General features: G+C 45.1%; 1 protein-coding gene and 1 non-coding gene across 2 annotated transcripts in view; one reads left to right on the forward strand and one right to left on the reverse strand.

The window, feature by feature from the left end:
* The window catches only part of UBE2L3 (ubiquitin conjugating enzyme E2 L3), a 43530-nt gene that overhangs the window by 6193 nt on the left and 20271 nt on the right, over nucleotides 1–17066 (reverse strand). The window lies entirely within an intron of this gene.
* TRNAW-CCA (transfer RNA tryptophan (anticodon CCA)) lies at nucleotides 9266–9338 on the forward strand. Its single transcript has one exon. It is a non-coding gene; the product is annotated as a tRNA-Trp (tRNA).

The raw sequence follows: 17066 nt of genomic DNA on the forward strand, positions 1-17066 counted from the left end.
CTAATCTGTGAAAGGGTCTGAGATGGACGCCCTGGCCTCTTTACCTTTTTTTTTTTAATAGACTTTTTTTTTTTTTTTTGAGTAGTTTTAGGTTTACAGCAAAACTGAGAGGAAAGTACAGAACTCCTACACACACACAGCCTCCCCCACCAGAGTGGTACACGCATTACAGGTGATGGACTGACACCAACACATCATCACCCACAGTCCACAGTCTACAGCAGGGCTCACTCTCGGTGCTGGACACTGAATGGGTTGTATAAAGTATTATACCCTATGGTATAATCATGCAGTATTCAGCCCTTTCAGACTGGCTCCTTTCACTTAGTAATATGCATTTAAGGTTCCTTTGTGGCTTGTTAGATCACTTCTTTTTGTCACTGAATATTAATCCATTGTCTCGATGTAGTTTATCCATTCACTTCCTGAAGGTCAGCTTGGTTGCTTTTGGCAATTATGCATAAAGCTGCTATCCACAACCGTGTGCAGGTTTCTGTGTGGACATATTATTTTCATCTCCTTTGGGTAAATACTAAGGAGCACAATTGTAGGTTAAGGGTATGCTTAGTTTTGTAAAAAATCACCAATCTATCTTCCAAAGTGGCTGCACCATTCTGCATTCCCACCAGGACTGATGAGAGTTCCTGTTGCTCCACATCCTCGCCAGCATTTGGTGTTGTCAGCATTCTGGATTTCCACCAATCTGACAGGTGTGTAGTTGCATCCTGTAGTTTTAATTTGTAATTCCCTAATGATGTGGTGTTGACTACCTCTTCATATGCTTATTTGCTATCTGTATGTCTTCTTTGGTAAGAAGTCTTTTCAGATTTTTGGTCCATTTTATTATTATTATTATTTATAAATTTATTTATTTATTTTTGGCTGCGTTGGGTCTTCGTTGCTGCACGTGGGCTTTCTCTAGTTGCGGTGAGCGGGGGCTGTTCTTTGCAGTGCACGGGCTTCTCATTGTGGTGGCTTCTCTTGTTGCGGAGCACGGGCTCTAGGTGCATGGACCTCAGTAGTTGTGGCACACGGGCTTAGTTGCTCCGTGGCATGGGGGATCTTCCCGGACCAGGGCTCGAACTCGTGTCCCCTGCACTGGCAGGAGTATTCTTAACCACTGTGCCACCAGGGAAGTCCCTGGCCCATTTTAAAATCAGGTTCTTTGTTTTCTTGTTATTGAGTTTTAAGAGTTCTTTGTATATTTGGGGTTAACAGCCCTTTTTCAGATAATGTCTTTTGCAAATATCTCTTTATCTTTTTTGAAGGTATGAAGAGTTATACCAGGGGTAAATAACAATCCAACCCAGACCATACCAAGTGCTGAAAGGCCAAAGAGGTGGCCACAATTCCAGAATAAAGCCAGCACTCAGCTGTACGGCTGGCCCCTGAGGAGCTGAGCTGGCCCCTAGCTGGTCGCCAGGTAGGGCCAGAACCATGCCCCACCCCTGTGTCCTTAGGACCACTCAGAGAACTACCCTCAGGGCCTGCACACTGACGGCCCAGGAGCCTCTGAGAGATGCCCCAAGAGAAAGAGGCCAGCCTCTCTCCAGCTCTGCCTCCACGTCCAGAGCTGAGCCAGCCCTCCAGTCTGTGGCCTCCTGGCCCCGGACTCTAGCTCTCCAGGGTCCCAGCCCACTCAAAGGCGGCCCAGCTTCACTGAGTGCCCAGGAATGCACAGCGCTGCCTCCTCAAGCCCCAGCGTGATGAGATATTCTCCAGCAAATAGGATTCCTCTGCTGGGGAGTGAGGCCAGCACACGCCAGATCCCCACACTGTACCCTGGTCTATCCCCACCCAAGAAGGGTAAAATTAGGGAAGGCTGAGGGGTGGGAGAGGCCTTCCCAGCAGAGAGGACTAAAAACTAGGACGGCAGGTGCTTGTAGGGGACAGCATGGAACAAGACAGGAGGCTGGGGCTGAGTTTAGGGGTCTGAACCACCCAATCGAGCAGCTGGATCCATGGTCAGAAGATGAACCTACAGGATGCACTGCAGGAAGGTGGTGCCTCAGGGGCAGGTGAGGGAGGAGATGTCAACACCTCGGGCGCTGCACCTGGGTGAGGAGACAGACCCATGCACACCTGGAGGGGGTGGGCCATGGCTGGACTGGGAAATCATTTTCACCCCAACAAAACCTTCCCTAATCCCTTCTTTAGGGAACACAGAATTGTCTAGAACACTGTCCAGAAGTTAAAGTGGCAGCGGACTCCTCCCAGGCCTTGTCCTGACTGCTCACTACCTAGGAGAGCTAGACTCACCATTACCAACGAGCCCACGGGAACACAGAGATTTTGCTTCGGGGTTTTAAGAAGGGACCTGCTTCAGCCACGGAAAGAGCCTTCCTGGATGACCCTGGCTGCTGAAACCCACCAGATATGTTCAACCATCACCCAGGACTGACCAACCACCTGGGGCCTGCCGCATGCTGGGCCATGTGCCAGGAGCTGGAGACAAGGCCGAGTCAGGCCAGCCAGGCAAGCCCGGGACATTCCCCAACATCTGTCATGTGGGGGTGACCCTGAGGTAGGAGCCACCCACATTGCATGCTGCACATGGGCAAAAAGTCAGGAGAAGCAGCTCTCTCGCTACGGGACACAGGACAGGCCGAACCTCTCGCCACCCAGGGAACGTGTCTTAACTCCTCGGAGACTCTGTCCCTGTCCAGGGCTCGGGGTGACCAAAGGAGTGGCTCCAAAACCCCAGGGATTTGTGTGGAAGGGGGTGTGCAAAAATTCAACACAGTACCTACCCTGTGGATAAAGGCCTAAGTGCCACACGTGAGTTTTCCACACATTAGAGCTAAACTTATTCTGTGGGAAGGCAGCTCAGAAACTAGAAGGGGCCTCAATGAGAAAACACGGCTTTGTGGTAGAAAAATAGTATTCAAAATTTCAGGAATTTGCCTCAGATGGTCCTCTCCACAAGCCATGGAGAGCTACCCGCAAGGACAGTGCAAACCTTGGCTCCCCCCGCCCCTCCCGGCTCTCACCCCACCCTCCCCAGGCACAAAGCCACTTTGGAGCAACTAAGACCAAGAGGAGGCTCTTCCAAACCCCTTGGGCCTTTCCCCCACGGGTCCACTCCTGGCCTGCAGGCAAGCCGGCTCTTTCCTCCCCAGGGCAACCTTCAGGAACCCTGAGACCCCACCGCACCCCACGCATCTCTTAATCCACTGAAGACCCAGAGTCCTTCCACCATTGTACATCAGTCACAGTTTTGTGTCACCGTTGTGGCAGCTCTCCCTGGGGCTCAGGGAGGACACCACACAGCTCTCTGGCAGCCACTCCCTGACCTGGACAGCAGCCACACCAAGTCCCCATGGCGCATGCCCAGCTGGCGATCTGACACCACACGGGACTCGTGGCTGGACTGATGTGGACAGGCAGCTCCTAGATGGATCCACTGATGATCGACCACGTGTGTCGGCCGGTGGAGAACCCTCAGCGGTGTCCTTTCTGCGGGGTAACCCTTCACCCACAAGGAACACAGCCCGGCCTGGCTGCCCCGAGGACTTCTACCCAGGCCTGGCCCAGACCCACCCTCAGGCTGCTTGCCCCGGGGTCCAGTTACAGAGGGATGCGAAGGCGGGCTTCCTTGCGCTCTAACCTTCACAGTCCACTAGAGGGCCTGGTCGAAAGGCAGGAAAAGCTCCTGGCCTCGGAGCACAGACTGTCTTCTCACCCCCTCTAACTGTTAAGTGTTCATTCTCTCTTATCTCTTCGTGGTTGCCTGAATTACCAAGTCTGCACAGTGAGCAGAGTCATCGTCTGCTAACTTTGCTTTCTGAAGATGACCTCTTTGTACTGTTTTCAACAATTGGGTTCCTAGCACTTTTCACAGTACAGCTCTTTGTCAATGAATACTCTGACATTTAAAAATTCCATCATTTTCTCTTTGAAAATAAACATTTGTGGAAGAATTTTTAGAACAGATTTTCCAATCTTTCATGACCAAACTACCCTATGAATTACACCTAAATTTAAAATCACAATCTGTAAACCATAATGGAAAAGAATATGAAAAAGCATACATACATGTATATAACTGAATCACTTTACTGTACACCAGAAACACAACATTGCAAATCAACTACACTTCCGTAAAATAAGTTTTAAAGAAAAAAACTAAAGAAATTAGGTTGGTCACTAAGTTTCAAAATTATTTCTTAAAAACCCAATAAAGCACGCTGAGTATTGCAAAAAAAAAAAAAAATCGCTGTCTCCAATAAAACGGAATTCCACAGGAACTTTCCCTCCTCTGAACTCATGGGCACCTTTCACGGCATGATTCACCTTCCCTTCAAGAAAAGAAGTAGCTTTATTGTTATTTCTCATAGAAATATAACATTCACACCAAAAAAGTAGTACTAGACATTCCGCCCCAGGATAAGGGCTGAGCGTGTCCACAACACAGCCTGCGGCGCACAGCAGTCAGCACACTCCTTGGTCAAGGGACCCGATTCTGGGAGGGCGGTGCTCTTGGCCGCACAGCCTGTGCCCGCCCACGCGTGGGGCAGATCACACTTCGCTTTCTAAGACCCAGCCACAGAACTATTAATGTCGGAGAATTCCTTGTCTGTTGTAGAAAACGTGTGGTGTGGGCCAGCGCCCTGGCACGCGGCGCTCCTGCACACACACACATGCGGTTTGCTGCTGGCAGCACCCACTCGCCTGCCCTCGGCGAGCCCATGCCTTCACTAGGGCTGCAGCGTATTCCACCATCAGACGCGGCACAATTTCCTTACCCCCTCCCCGTTGCCAGGCGAGAACTTGCTGCACTCGTGAAGAGTGTCTGGACCCAAACGCTTCCTTACCAAAAACATAAAGCGACCACAGGACCCACAACCCCACTCCTAAATATCCTAAAGAAATGAAAACGCATGTCGACATAAAATCCTGTTCACAAATGTTCATAGCAACATCATTCATAATAGCCAAACAGAGGAAACAACCCAAATACCTATCAACTGGTGAATGGATAAGTAAACTATGATATATCCATTACAACAGAATATTATTTGGCAATAAAAAGGAATGAAGTACGAATATATGCTACAACATGGATAAACCTTGAAAATATTATGCTAAGGAAGGAAGCCAGACACAAAACGTCACGTATTATATGATTCCATTTATATGAAATATACAGGATAGCTAAATCTACAAAGTAGATCTGTGGTTGCCTACACCTGGGGGACTGGGGGTGATGCTAACAAGGGGAGGTTTCTTTGAGGAGTAATAAAAAATGTTCTAAAATTGTGGTGATAGAGAAACAACTCTGCAAATATACTAACAGCCATTGAATAACTGTACACTTTAAATGCATGAAACGCAGGGTTTGTGACTCTCAATGAAACTGTTAAAAAGGAAATCAAAGCTAACTCAGAAACAGGGTTTTCGACTGAGGACAGTGTTGTCCCTCCTGGAGAGGTTTAGAAATGCCTGAGGTTGTCCCAATGACAAAGGTGGCTACTGGCATCTAATGAACAAGAAACAGAGACAACCCTGCACAAATAATCCACCTGCACACACCAAAATGTAGTTTCCAAGGCTCTCTGAGAACTACAAATTCAATAACTTACAGACTGTTTGTGGGGCGCCTACTCTGTGTAATGCACAGTGCTAGGGACAGGAAGTGGGAGGGAAACAGATAAAGGTCTCTGCCTGAACCAGAACTCGCTGAGACGACACCCACACCACCAGTTATAAAGCAGAATTAGCCCTCTGAGGAGCCCCAAAGAGAGGGGGGGGCTGGACCACAGCTGACCCCAACGGACTGTCCAGCCAACGGCTGCTCCCGCTGTCTCCTTGCTGGCAAAATCCCAGTTTTGTTTCCGTCCATGCTGCCCCCTCATTGTGAACCGGGGTAAATCCTGACTGGTCTACACCTGTCCCATCCAATATGGTGGCCACCAGCCCAAGTGCCTATTGTGTACTTGCAACAGGACTCTTCCGAATTTAGATGTGCTATAAGCGTAAAATACCACCTGGATTTGAGACTTTGTGCAAAAAAAAAAAAGAATAAACTATTTAGTTAATAATTATTTATATTGATGACACGTAGAAGAATATTTTTGATATACTGTATTAAGTAAAATACTTACCAAAGTGAATTCCACCTGTTTAATTCCCTTCCTTCCTCCCTCCCTTCTTCCCTCCCTCCCTCCCTTCCTTCCTTCCTTTCTTCCTTCCTTCCATGTTAGTTCCCTGATCCAACCCACACCCTCCTCGGGCCTTCAGCAGTGAAAGCGCGGAGTCCCAACCACTGGACCGCCGGGGAATTCCCTCATTTTCATTTTTAATGGGAGTTCTGGAAAATTTAAAAGCACGGCTGTGGCTTGCAGTATACTCCTTTTGGACAGCACAGTCCATCATGGTACTGCCCACACCTCGGCCAGTGACAGACCAGGGGTGGCCACGTGTCCTGGTTCTGGATAATGAGGAGTGAGAGGTCTGTGGTGGGCCCCTGGGATGGGCGTCTTTGTTTTTGGTCACACCAAACTACACACACACAAACGTGTCACAGATGGAGAAGTCTGAATGGGGTTGGTGGACGGATCAGGGTCCACTTCCTGGTTACAGCACTGCACTACAGTTGCACAACAGGTGAAGGCTACTGGGGAACTCTGTTATTTCCTACAATTGCATGAAAATCTACAGTTATCTCAAAATAAAAAGTTCAAGGAGAGAGAGAGAAAAGAAGAGACCGTCTCTTCCTTCCGGGAAACTGTGAAGCCCATGCAGGTCTGTGCTCTCCCCTCGCCAAGCCACTGGATGGCCAGCCCAGAGCCCCTGCCCCAGGACTCTGTCAGGGGCAGCAACTTTTCCTTTTCAAAGCCACGCTAAGTGGGGGGTTTCCTTACTTGCAGTCAAAAGCGACCTCACTACTATGAACTGTGAGTGGAGGGAACAGAGAGGAGGGAGTGATTCACTGAGACCAGGGAATAGAGCGCGTCAGGAAGACGCAGGTGCAGGAGGATGACCAGTTGGAAGGGGTACACACGGCTTCACGAACAGAAGAGGAGGCCTCTCTCTCTGAAAGTTAACAAGCAGGTGTTTACCTCAACAATTGTCAGCTTTGAGCAGCCCAGCCCCAGGACAGGGGAGCAAAAGCTCCTCGAAAGAGGCTGGGGCCCGAGCCCAGGTGGGGGAGCTAGGGCCTGTGAGGTGCTCAAAGAACCTGTGAGACAGAATGGCCTGCACGGAGGCAAAGGCAGTTACAGCTTCTGCAATGGGATGTGATCGGTGTACCTGAGGCTCATTCCCAAAAACACTCTGCTCAGCAGAACCTGGTGCATGAGCCTCGGGGCTAGTGCAGAGGCCAGAGACACTGTGATGGCAGAGAGACTGCGTCCTCTCCCAACAGGCTGGTGGAGTGACCACCAGGGCGGTACGAGGCCTCTCCACAAAACTCAATTTCATTTTAAAAACAATTATTGACACAGCTTTGGAGATGCAAGGCCTCAGGAATACAAAGCTGACTCCCAAGTCTGTGCTTCTGAAGCCCAAAGGCAGAGAAATCCAGGGCAGTCTGACTACACACTGACAAGAGGCAGGCATTTACCAGCTCCTTTTACAAATGAGGGACAGAGGCACAGACAGAAGAAAGACACTGTCGTTGTTGAAACGTTGTCACGTGTGCATGTCTTACCTTCTCAATAAAAGGTAAAACCAGCAGCAGCACCCCTGTAAGTCCAGGTTGACAATGACATGGGTAGGGAGCAGCCCAGGCAAGAAAGGAACTCAACTGGGGATGAACACCCCCCACCAAAGAACTAAGCACTCAAATCATCAAGTTAGAAAAGAACAAAGAGGGACTTCCCTGGTGGCGCAGTGGTTAAGAATCTGCCTGCCAATGCAGGGGACATGGGTTCGAGCGCAGATCCGGTAAGATGACACCTGCCACGGAGCAACTAAGCCCATGTGCCACAACTACTGAGCCTGTGCTCTAGAGACCGTGAGCCACAACTACTGAGCCCACGCACCACAACTACTGAACCTGCGTGCCTAGAGCCCGTGCTCCTCAACGAGAAGCCACCACAATAAGAAGCCTGCGTACTGCAACAAAGAGCAGCCTCCCGCTCACCACAACTAGAGAAAGCCCACGTGCAGCAACGAAGACCCAATGCAGCCAAAAACAAATAAATTAAAATAAATTAAAAATAAATTTAAAAAAAGCAAAGAGCAAACAAATACCAAGGAAAACAAAAGACAAAACATAAAAGCAGAAATTACCATAAAAGCAAAAATTAGCAAATCAGAACACAGAAAAAAGAATGAAATTTCTACTTCTTGATACATGAAGTCAGTATAACCATCTATCAAAATCCACTAAACAGGGCTTCCCTGGTGGCGCAGTGGTTGAGAGTCCGCCTGCCAATGCAGGGGCCACGGGTTCGTGCCTTGGTCCGGGAAGATCCCACATGCTGCGGAGCGGCTGGGCCCGTGAGCCACGGCAGCTGAGCCTGCGCGTCCGGAGCCTGTGCTCCGCAATGGGAGAGGCCACAGCAGTGAGAGGCCCGCGTACCGCAAAAAAAAAAAAAATCCACTAAACACAGAAAACACAATCCAATCTCACATATGACCACAGATACAAGCACACTAAAGACTAGGAAATTTAATACACTGGAACATTTAAAAACAGTCCATTGTAATGAAGGGGGAATTAATCCAGAAAGCAATGAGGGGCTTAATTAACAGGCCACTTTGAAAACCCACACCACAAAACCTAATTGACAGTAATATGGCCTTTAATGAAATCCACTCATTCCTGATTAAAAGAGAAAAATTTAGGGTGTAACATCAGCAAAATGGCAAAGCAGGCAGCTCCAAACTCCCATCCTTCCATAGAAACAAACAAACAAAATACTGCAGAAACCGTCAGAACCAACTTTGTCAGAACTCTGGAAAACAGTCAAAGGTTTACAGCAACCTTTGGCTGTGAATGCAGAATCAAGAAAAAGGCAACTAAAACACAGTAGGAAAGCTTTGTGTCGACTTTACTTGCCCTTAGCCTGGCCGCTCCCTGGCTGGGCGACAGGCATCTTGAAGATGGGTGAATGATGGCCACCTCTGACTACCACGTGGGACCCAGGCCCTCCATTCCAGAGAAGCAGAGCAGACCTTATTCACAAATTACTGTCTGTCTGTTCTAACCAGTCCAGGGCTACCCGGAGGGCTGACACAGGTGCTCTGTTTTGCCTCGCTCAGAACCCACAGAGCATGGGAAAAGCATAGGAACTGCTCAAGAAGACTGTAGGGGACTTCCCTGATGGTCCAGTGGTTAAGACTCAGCACTCCAAATGCAGGGGGCCCAGGTTCGATCCCTGGTCAGGGAACTAGATCCCGCACGCTGCAACTAAAGATCCTGTATGCTGCAACAAAGATCCCATGTGCTACAACTAAGACCCGGAGCAGCCAAATAAATAAATAAATAAAAGATTGTAAGGCCATGAAAAACTCACAGCTGCCTACAGCAAAGGATGGCAAGTGAGACACAACAGATTGCATAAAGCCAAGGAGGTAAAGCCACAGAGAAACCCAGGGATATCAGGGCATTCAGAAGCACCCAGGTACACTGCGGAGCTGAGAAAGTCACACATATGCCTAGGACAGGATACATGCTAAGAAAAGAACTGAGAAGATCTGAAGCTTTCACCACCAGCTAACCATAGGCTCAAGGAAAGCAGGAAGTGAAGAAGGCAGAAATGTAACTGGCCTGGCTACATGTTCAAGAAGTACCCTAGCACAGAACCAATCTGCAAAGACTGAGAGACTTTTTTAAGCTCCTGGCATTCAAGGAAATTTCAGTCAAAACACTGGTGGAACACAAGAGAAGCCTTTAACACTCAAGAACAGCAAATCCTGCAGGGAGGGGGAGAATCTGATTTCCGCATTATAATATTCAAATGTCCAATTTTCAACAGCAACAACAAAATCACAAAGCATACAAAGAAACAGAAAAGTATGGCCCGTTTCAAGGAAAAAAAAAACTGACAAAAACTATCTCTGAGTAAGCCCAGACATTAGACTTACCAGACAAAGAATTAAAATCAACTGTCTTAAAAATGCTCAAAGAGGGAATTCCCTGGCAGTCCAGTGATTGGAACTCGGCACTTTCACTGCCATGGGCCCGGATTTGATCCCTGGTTGGGGAACTAAGATCCTGCAAGCTGTGTGGCCAAAAAAACCAAAAAAAACCCAAAAAACAGTGCTCAAAGAGGTAAAAAAAATCATGGGCAAAAAACTAAACAAAACCAGGGACTTCCTTGGTGGTCCAGTGATAAAGAATCTGCCTTCCAATGCAGGGGATGTGGGTTCGATCCCTGGTTGGGGAACTAAGATCCCAAATGCCGTGGGGCAACTAAGCCCGCACACAACTCCTGAGCCCACAAGCCTCAACTAGAGAGCCCGAGTGCTGCAAACTACAGAGCCCATGCACTACAACTAGAGAAGAGAAAACCCACACACCACAACTAGAGAGAAGCCCACTTACCACAACGAAGAGCCAGCACGCCACAACTAAGACCCGACACAGCCAAAAAAAAAAAAAAAAAAACTGAACAAAGCCAGGAAAATAATGTCTAAACAAAATGAGAACACCAGTAAAGACACAGAAATTATAGAAAGGGACTCAACAAAAATTCTGGAGAATACTACAATAACTGAAATGAAAAACTCACTAGAGCAATTCAGTAGTAGACTTGAGCAAGCAAAAGGAGTCAGCAAACTTGAAGTTAGGATAATTGAAATTATCCCATCTAAGGAGCAGAAAAATGAAGAAAAGTGAACAGAGCGTAGGGACATATGGGACATCACCTAGCACACCAACACACATATTATGGGGGCCCACAAACGGATAAGGAGAAAAGGGGCAGAAAGAATATTTAAAAAAATAATGACCCCAAACACTCAAAATTCCATAAAAGATATGAATCTACACATCCAAGAAGCTCAATGAACTGCAAGCAGGATCAACTCAGAGAGATCATACCAAGATAGTCAAATCATCAAAGGACAAAGAGATAATCTTGAAAGCAGCAAGAGAAGTAACTTGAAAGCAGCAACAACTGATTTCTAACCAGAAACCATGGAGGCCAGAAGGCAGTGGGAGGACACATTCAAGGTGCTAAAAGGAAAAGACAGCAAAAACTATCCTTCAAAAATGAAGGTGAGGGCTTCCCTGGTGGCGCAGTGGTTGAGAGTCCGCCTGCCGATGCAGGCGACACAGGTTCATGCCCCGGTCCTGGAAGATCCCACATGCCGCGGAGCGGCTAGGCCCGTGAGCCATGGCCACTGAGCCTGCGCGTCTGGAGTCTGTGCTCCGCAATGGCAGAGGCCACAGTAGTGAGAGGTCCGCGTACCACAAAAAAAAAAAAAAAAATGAAGGCGAGGGACTTCCCTGGCAGTGCAGTGGTTAAGAATCCGCCTGTCAATGCAGGGGACACATGTTTGAGCCCTGGTCTGGGAAGATCCCACATGCCTCAGAGCAACTAAGCCTGTATGCCACAACTACTGAGCCTGCGCTCTAGAGCCCGCGAGCCACAACTACTAAAGCCTGTGCACCTAGAGCCCTGCTCCACAACAAGAGAAGCCACCACAATGAGGAGCCCTAGCACTACAACGAGGAGTAGCCCCCCACTCAATGCAACTAGAGAAAGCCCATGTGGAGCATCGAAGACCCAATGCAGCCAAAAATAAGTAAATAAATAAATAATTTTTAAAAAGAAAGAAGAATGTGAGGGACTTCCCTGGTGGTACAGTGGTTAAGACTCCACACTCCCACTGCAGGGGGAGCGGGTTCGAGCCCTGGTCAAGGAACCAAGATCCCACATGCTGTGTGGCATGGCCAGAAAAAATTAAAAAATAATAAAAAAATTTTAAAAATGAAGGCAAAATTAAGATATTCCCAGATAAAAAAATCTAAAAGAGAAAGAGGGAATGAATTCATCACTAGTAGATGTTCTGTAAAGGAAATACAAAAGGGAGTCTTCAGGCTAAACAAAAAGATACTAGACAGTAACTTGAAGCCATAAAAAGAAATAAAGAAAAATGGTTAAGAAACTATACAAGATAATATAAAACCCAACATTATTGGTTATTATACTTTGGGTTTGTAACTTCTCTTTGCGACAGTAACAATATGAGGGGTTGGGTAATGGAAATATATGGGACCAGAGTGTTTGTAACTACTGAAATTAAGTTGGTATTATTCAAACTAGGTTGTTAAAAGATTAAGATGTTAATTGTAATCCCCAAGGTAACCTCTAAGAAAATAACTAACAGGCATACAGAAAAGAAGAATGGAATCAAAATAATATGCTACAAAAAAATCAACTAAATACCCAAAAAAGGCAATAATGGAAGAATTTAGGAACAAAATGCATACACGACATCCAGAAAACAAATAGGTAACAGAAGCAAATACTTTCTTATCAGCAATTACTTGAAATGTGAATGGAATAAACTCTCCACTTAAAAGATGGAAATTGCCAGAATGGATAAGAAAACACAATCCACCCATATGCTGCCTATAAGAGATTCACTTTACATACAAAGACACAAAGAGGTTAGAAGTAAATGACGGAAAAAGTACAAGACACAAAGGACATTATATATTGGTAAAAGGTTCAATCCATCAAGAAGATATGACAATTATACACCTATATGCAACTAACAAATTATGAACCAAAACACATGAAGCAAAAATTGATGGCACTGAAGGGAGAAATATGTTATAAAATAATAGTTGAAGATTTCAATACCCCACTTTCAATAACAGAACAAGACAGAAGATCAACAAATATCTTTCTGACCACTATGGAATACAACTAGAAATCAATAATGGAAGGAAAGCTGGAAAACTCACAAGTATGAGGAAATTAAACACAAACAACCAATTGGTCAAAAAGGAAATCACATGGAAAATTAGAAAATACCTTGAGATGATAAACACAAGACATCAAAACTTAAGGATGCAGCAAAAGTAGTGCCCAGAGAAAAATTTACAGCTGTAAATGCCTACAACAAAAAAAGAAGGATCTCAAATCAATAATCTAACTGAATGCCTTAAAAAATGAGAAGAGAACAAACTGAACCCAAAACCAGAAGAAAGAAGTAAGTAATAACAATTACAGAGGAGATAAACAGTGCAGGAAAAAAATAGAGAAAAAAAAATCAATGAAAACAAGTTGGTTCTTTGAAGAGATCAACAAAAGTGACAAACTTTTAGCTAGACTAAGGAAAAAAGAGAGGAAATCCATATTACTAAAATCAGAAATGAAAGTGGGAAGATTACATTTATTATAGAAATAGAAAGGGATTACAAGAGAATACTATGAACAGCTGTACACCAAAAAATTGGATAACCTAGATGAAATGGACAAATTCACAGAAACACACAACCTACCAAAACTGAATTGAGAAAAAATCTAAATAGACCTATAAGTAGTAAAGAAACTGAATCAGTAATCCAGTAATCAAAATCCTCTCAACAAAGTAAAGTTCTGAATTGGATGGCTTTTCTTGGTGAATTCTACCAAACATTAAAAAAATTAACACCAATCATTCTTGAACTCTTCCAAAAAACTGAAGAGGTGGGAACACTTTCTAACTCATTCTACAAGTCTAGCATAACCCTGATATCAGAGTCAAAGACACTATTAGAAAAGTATATGAATTTTGATGCAAAAATCCTCAAAATACTAACAAACTGAAATTCAGCAGCAAATTAAAAGGATCATACACCATGACCAAGTAGGATTTATCCCAGGTATGCAAGGATAGTTCAACATACAAAAATCAATCAATCAACACACCATGTGTGTGCAGAATAGAAAAGAATAGAATGAAGGAGGAAAAAAAGATCATCTCAATTGATGCAGAAAAGTATCTGACAAAATCTAATACACTTGATGAAAACACTCAATAAACTAGGAATAGAAAGAAATTTCAACATGAAAAAAGCCTACAGCCAACATGAAAAACCTACAGCCAACGTCACATTGAACGGTGAAAGTCTGAAAGCTTTTCTCCTAAAATTAGTAACAAGACAAGGATGCCGACATTTTTTATTTTTTGGCTGCACTACACAGCTTGCGGGATCTTAGCTCCCCAACCAAGGATCAAACTTGGACCCCGGTAGTGAAAGCCCCGAGTCCTAATCACTGGACTGCCACCAGGGAATTCCCAAGGATGCCCACTTTTTTTTTTTTTTGGCTGCGTCAGGTCTTAGCTGTGGCACGTGGGATCTTTTGTTGCAGCGCGTGGGCTCTTTAGTTTGTAGCACGCAGCCTCTCTAGTCGAGGTGCATGGGCTCAGTAGTTGTGGCACACAGGCTTAGCTGCCCCGCGGCATGTGGGATCTTAGTTCCCCGACCAGGGATCGAACCTGTGTCCCCTGCATTGGAAGGCAGATTCTTTACCACTGGACCACCAGGGAAGTCCCAAGGATGCCTACTTTTGCCACTTATAGTCAATACAATATTTGGTAGTTCTAGCCAGGGCAATCAGGCAAGAAAAAGAAATAAAAGGCATCCAGATTGGAAAGGGAGAAACAAAACTACCTCTATTCAGAGATGAACTGATCTCATACATAGAAAACTAAAGATTACTCATACACAAACTGTTAGAAAAAATGAATTTAGCAACGTTCCTGGATACAAAATCAACACGCCAGTATCAGTTACATTTCTGTACACTAACAGTGAACAACAATGAATCCGAAAAGGAAATTAAGGAAACAATTCCACTTACAGTAACACTGAAAAGAGTAAAATATCTAGGAATAAACTTAACCAAGGTGGCTGTTACAGACTGAATGTTTGTGTCCCCTCCGAATTCTTATATTGAAGCCCTAACCCCAGTGTGGCTAGAGAGTAAGGAAGTAATTAAGGTTAAATGATGTCACAGGGTAGAGTCCTGATCTGACAGCATTAGTATCCTAAAAAGAAGAGAGCTCCCAGGACTCCCTTGGTGGTCCAGTGGTTAAGACTCCATGCTTTCACTGCTGAGGGGACAGGTTCAATCCCCGGTTGGGGGACTAAGATCCTGCAGGCTGCGTGTTGCGGCCAAAATTAAAAAAAGAGAGCACCCTTGCTCTCTCTCCCCGTGCACTGAGAAAAGGCCACATAAGGACACAACAAGAAGGCTATGGAAGAGTCCTCATCAGAAACCAACCGAATTTTTTAAATGTTTCGTAGAATTCACCAAGAAAAGTCATCCAATTCAGAACTTTACTTTGTTGGGAGGTTTTTGATTATTGATTACTGCCAGACCTTGATCTGGGACTTCTGGCCTCCAGAACTGTGAGAAAATTGAATTCTGTTGTTTCAAGTGACCCAGGCTATGATTTTGTTTTGGTTTTGTTTTTTCATTCTGAGCTGAAAAATACAGAGGTGTAAAAGTTGTACACCAAAAATTACAAAACACTGCTGAAAGAAGTTAAAGAAAACCTAAATAAATGGAAAGACATCTTGGGTTCCTGGACTGCAAGTCTTGCTTTTGTAAAGATGACAATACTACCCAAAGTGATCTAAAGATTCAATATAATCTCTTTCAAAACCTCAATAATTTTTTTTTCAAATGGAAAAACCCATCCTAAAATTCATATGGGATCTCAAGGTGTTACTGAACCAAACTTAGGTCTGTTTGCCCATACTCAGTAAAACCAATCTACTGACACTGAGTTGTGGTGAAGGAAAGTGCAGGGTGCCAAGCAAGGAGTCCAGGGCAGCTAGTGCTCAAAATACCCGAACTCCCCAATGGGTTTCAGGAAAGCATTTTTAAAGGTCAGGTGAGGGAGGGAAGTCCCAGGGTATGTAATCAGCTTGTGCACAATTCTGATTGGTTGATGGTGAGGTAACAGGGTAGTGTCACAGGGGTTAACATTATCAATCCTTAGGCGCCAGTAGGTCTGGGAGCTACCTACTCATGGTCATCAAGTAGTTAATTTCTTCCATTTGGTGGTGGTTTTAGCAACTGTAAAACAACTCAAGAAATGTGCATCAGATACTTTTATCTACATACTTCAGGGAGGAGCTAAAGCAGAGGATATGGGGGAGGGGTCTGCTCCGGGAAGGCCCCATAGGGTTCTGCCCAGTTACACAGGGGCCCTGAATAGTCAAAACAATCTTGAAAAAGATCACAGTTGGAGAACTCACATTTCCTGATTTCAAAAACTTACTACAAAGCTACAGTAATCAAAACAGTGTGGTACTGGCATAAGGACAGACATTCAGACCAACAGAACAGAATTGAGGGACATCCCTGGTGGCGCAGTGGGATAAGACTCCATGTTCCCAATGCAGGGGGCCCGGGTTTGACCCCTGGTCAGGGAACTAGATACCACATGCATGCCACAACTAAAGAGCCCATGAGCCACAACTAAGGAGCCCTGGAGCCGCAACTAAGGAGCCCTCGTGCCGCAACTAAGGAGCCTGCGAGCTGCAACTAAGGAGCCCACCTGCCGCAACTAAGACCCAGTGCAACCAAATAAATAAATAAATATAAAAAGGAATAGAAGTGAGAGTCCAGAATTAAACCCTCACATATATGTTCTATTATTTTATTTTTATTTTTATTGGAGTATAGTTGACTTACAATGTTGTGTTAGTTTCTGCTGTACAGCAAAATGAATCAGTTATATGTATATCCACTCTTTTTTAGATTCTTTCCCCATACAGGCCATTACAGAGTACTGAGTAGAGTTCCCTGTGCTACACTGTAGGTCCTTATTAGTTTTCTAGCTCTATTAATTTTTGACAAGGATGCCAGAATCATTCAATGGGAAAAAGCAGTCTTTTCGACAAATGGTCCTGGGAAAATTGTACATCTACATGCAACAGAATGAAGTTGGACCCTTACCCTATACCATTTAAAAAAACTCAAAATGGAACAAAGAGCTAAGTTCAAGAGTTAACACTAAAAATTCTCAGAAGAAAACATAGGGCAAAACCTGCATGACCTTGGATTTGGCAATGGTTTCTCAAATATGACACTGAAAGCACAGGCAACAATAGAAAAAATAGGTAAAATGGACTTCATGAATATTAAAAACTTTGTGCATCA

Source organism: Delphinapterus leucas, chromosome 14 (assembly GCF_059928025.1).
Source record: "Delphinapterus leucas isolate spDelLeu-1000000601 "Yukka" chromosome 14, BTC_Dleu_Yukka2, whole genome shotgun sequence".
Classification (NCBI taxonomy): domain Eukaryota; kingdom Metazoa; phylum Chordata; class Mammalia; order Artiodactyla; family Monodontidae; genus Delphinapterus; species Delphinapterus leucas.